Raw genomic sequence first — 4,597 nt, 5'->3', positions numbered from 1 at the left:
GGGTCCTTTATTAAAACTAGCTAGTAACAATTTATGTGTAGTCAGCATGAAAATATATGTTGTACTTTGTCACACACATTGCAAGAATATCCTGCACAAATTAAAAGGACAAGTCATGACATGGCTTAGAGAGGGCCTGAAGAAGGTATTGAGGAAGGCCTGGCACCTCTCCAACCTCCTATGGTGCTCTTTGTTTAACAAAGGAAGCGTCCTTTGGAGTCAATGGAAGAAGCTTTGGAGAAAATCACCATGTCAACCCGATAAGAAGAGTACCGAGACATCTTGGAAACAGCAGGATGGCGACTGACTGGCACAAGATAGCACATGAATGAACAAGTGTCAGAATGTAATTAGCAAACGTAAACCTTCGATAAGATTGTGAACCTGGAGTACCCAGCCAATGGGGAAACAGGGCAGTGGGTAGGCAAGGGGGGGAAACAAGGTACAAAAGCTGTCATACTGTGCCCATAGGTGCGCTCCTGCTTGCAGGACGCCCGCCACTGCAATTGCGAATAAAATCTGCTTTTATCAGAGATACCATCCTGATAAATTATTTGGATATTTCCAACAGGAGGAAGACATGGTTTGTCTTTTTCTGTGCTTTGCAGCTACAGTCAGGTGAGAAAGCATTGTGCTTTGTGATGCAGTATACTTGGCCTAATGATGCTTTGGCAGCTGAGGTTTGCTGTCAGGAGCCATTAAAGCATTCATACAAATACTACTGTGCACTAGGCACAGAGACAGCAGCTCCCAGCTTGTCACTGATTGATGGATGGAATGATCACTGGATGGAAAGATGGATGGAGGAGCAGGTGACAAGAAGGGTCAACAAAGGAATCATTAATGAAATGGATGGATGGAGAGAAGGATGGATTGATGGACAGACAAGTAGATGGACAATCAGATGGATGGATGTACAGATGGATGAAAAAACAATGGATGAGTCACCACAACACCCCCACTGCCCTGCTGGTGCCAGCACTGTACTAAATCCACCCAGCCCCAGACCTTCTCTCTGCCTCAGAGACCAGTGTGCCCCAGGCCTCACCCCCTCCATGGGGACCAGTGGGGGTGGTCCTGGGGGTACAGAACCTGCATCCCATTGGCTGGAGCCACTCCCTTGGCTGCTACAAAAACCCAGAACCTTTGGAGGAGGCTCAGCTCTGCAGCATCGGCATGGTGAGTGCTGGATCTCCTGTCTATTTGGGATGGGGTGATGGGGTCTGTGGTGCAGGATGGGTTTTGTGTATGGTGGTCTGTTGCCCTCTCTTAGTGGGATGTGGAGTGAGATGAGTCCTTGCCATATAGGTCCCCTTCTTCTGCCAGCACAGCATTCCTGGGCACTTAGGTTAGAGTCACGTGCAGCACCTGTGGGCATGCAGGTTCTCTGGATGGTTATCTCCCTTGAGATGTGCCCACAAAAGGCTGCTCATCAGCCATTTGACAGCTGCTTATCTCTGGCTGCTGCTTATCTCTTGTTGCCTCTGGCCTGCAAGTCTTCTAGAGAAAAGATTTCTTGAACTTGTCCATCTGTTGAAGTTGTAGACAAAGCTGCAGACTGTCTTGGACTTGTCCAAGACTTGCCTGGATTTGTCCATCTGTCAGAAATAGTCTCTTAGACCTATCAGTCACAGGACCTTTCTGACCTGAAATTTAGATTTAAAATGTATCTGCGCCAGTTTGCTAGGATTCCTCATGAAAAAGAATGGTGGTGACTGCAGTAGTGGACAAAGGTCCAGGTCAGATGGTATCTCCTTCCTTCCCGCTCGTGCAATCCACACACTGCTTTCTTCTCACATTCGAAGCAGAGAGCTGCACTGGCATAGACAGCTGCACTTCTGATCCAACCCTATCAAGTTCGCTTCTCAAAAACTCTACACTTTCCCCCTGCTTATTTGAAATGGAAACGGTCACCCTTCCATTCAGAATAAAAAGGTATGTTTTAATGATTTAGCTCCAAAGGCAAACCCTCTTGATTTCTGGAGTCGGAATTTCTTTACAGGCAATACTGTGAAAAATCCAAGAGCAGCAGAAATTGCTCAGGAGCTGCTTATCAGCAAAGGTGAAGAAGAAATAACTGTTTTTCAGGACTGTTAAGAGTACCAAGCAGCATGCTGTTCCTTATTTGTCTTTTTTTCTTTTTCTTTCTGATAGGAACCAGACTGATGCCTCTTCTGTTTTGAGAAGCTGGAGGTCCAGCAAGCTATTCTTTTTTTAGCCAAGACGATACCCTGCTGCTGTGTCTCCTTCTCTCTAACAGCTGGTGACCAGACACCACACCCCAGGATCAGACCTTCTATGTTTCTGAGTCAGAGGTCTCTGGAATCTCTCAGAATTTCCTGCCTGCTATGCAAGGTCATAATTGAGAAGTTAGAGCTACATGAACATATAATTGTTTCTACAAGAACATAAGACCATAACGAATCAAAAGACCCTCCACCTAAATGTTGTCTTAACAAGAATAGTAATTGTTTAATAGCAGTACAAATACATAGAGCATTTGGGAAAAACATTAACTGTCTACAACAGTAAACTATATAGAATTATCTTTACTGTGTGAGGTACTTGGCTCATGGATTTGCTTGTGCATGAGAGGCCAGACTGCAAAGCTACAACTGAGCATGCACTTGGCCTAGTTAACTCTGTCAGGTAACAATATTTTGTTTGTGAGTGAAAAAGTTTATTTGATAGAGATATCTACATGGAAGCTTGACTCAGCCATGAAGTAAGGATGTATCTTTAGAGCTCTGCAGCGTAGCTGTAACTTGTTGATACAAGTCAGCTAAGATAATGTCAAGCCAAATTTTCTGCATACTATAATGTGAAGTATTTTCTTAAAGTCTCTCCAATCTCGTTGTGCTGAAACAAAAGCAATCATGTCCTCCTTCTCATTTGCTCTGACGGAACTGCGTGCACAGAGTTAGTCACTGCTGGGAGCATTGCATGTGCCAGGATGAGTTTTCTGAGCTATGAAGTGTGAACCAGCATCAAACCTGTCCTAAGGGCTTCCTCCCCATAAGGATCTAAACTATCGTTGCTGTCTTTGGCTGTTGCAATCATTTCATTACTCTGACCACCATGTAGCAAACCTAGAGATTAGAAAGCAAGTCACTTGGTTGTGGTTTCTTGGGTGGTCAAGTCACTTTAATCGAGTATATTTCTCAGGAACTGTCTGTCAGGGTTCTGGCATGGTTCAGCCTAGAACTGTGATTAATGGGGTGGAGGGACCCACGGACTTACTACTCTTACTTATACACCATTCTAAATGCATACAGCCCATTGGAGAACATTAACCATTGTAAGTAATATCAATACATATAGCAAAATTCAATAATGATGGCTATACTAATAAGCCGAATATAGCTCGATGGACAAAATCTATCAATTCTTACATGTTTTTAAAAGGACCAAGGAGGTAGAGATGGGAAATCTGAATAGTATTTAACATTTCCCAAGATGTTTACAACATCTGCATGTCTATCGGTATTTTGTAGCACTGGTATAGGTTGGCTTAGCAATAGGGATCAGTAGGGACCCTTTCCTCTCCCAAGTTCCTGCACACAGAGCACCTGTTGATGACAACAGTCATTATTTCCACATACCTTCTTTAACAAGAAAGTCAATGTAGGAATCAAACATCTAACAATAAAACCCTTTGTTTCCTCTGACTTTATGGATGAATATTTTAAATTAAAGCCACACTGGGAAAAAAATACGATCCCATGCAAGGTCACCAGCTGTCTCTAAGATACCTTTGCTTTAAAGGATCAGTCTTTATCTTGCAAGTCTTCTGCTTGAACTGCATTTCAGGAAGCACTGGTGAGCCAAAATTGGCGAGTTGCACTGGCTACCCATAACATGTACTTTTCAAAAGCTTTAGCAGCCTCTGAACGGAGATCACATCATTTTCCTCCTCCCCGTCCCTTTTCCTTCCAGTTGATCAGACTGTCTGCTTTATACCATCTACACAAGTCTTTGTCACTGTCTGGCAGGCAGGGAAGCAGCATTTTACTCTTTGGCCCTGGATTTCCATCAGCTCCTTGAGCTGTGTTCAAACCTCTCAGCCCTGGACATACCGTAGAGTCGGCTTTTAAATGACTCCGTTAAATGACTCATTAAATGACTGTAATGATCACCACCTTAAGGAAGGTCACCTGAAGATTTCATAAGTGCTGGTATTGATATTATATGAGAGCAGTTTTCAGAAGTGAATCTCGGGATTCCATCAGTCCATCGTACAATTCAGCTACAGAACCCATACAGTAAGGGACAACTAGAAATCAAAGGGCCACTCTTAGTCGTAGTTTCTTGAAGGTCAGGTTGTTCTGCCAAAATTATCCAGAAGCAAATTGCTTTTTCACAGATCAGCCTGACACTTGAAAACACAGTTTTCCCTTATCAACTTGCAAGAGAAGCAAAGGGCAATAAATGTCCCTGAATTTTTCTGAATGAAAATTCAGATGGCTCTGTTGATATTTCCAGGGGACTTGTGTGCTTTTTTTTTGCCCTGGATCATCAAAGATGCACAAAGGCATATTACATTTGTGGTTTTTATGCAGTAAACAAATAGAAAAGAAAAATTTTGACAGACTGGCAT

This window comes from Numida meleagris, unplaced genomic scaffold (assembly GCF_002078875.1).
Source record: "Numida meleagris isolate 19003 breed g44 Domestic line unplaced genomic scaffold, NumMel1.0 unplaced_Scaffold369, whole genome shotgun sequence".
Lineage (NCBI taxonomy): Eukaryota > Metazoa > Chordata > Aves > Galliformes > Numididae > Numida > Numida meleagris.
Note: the sequence above shows the minus strand (reverse complement) of the source record.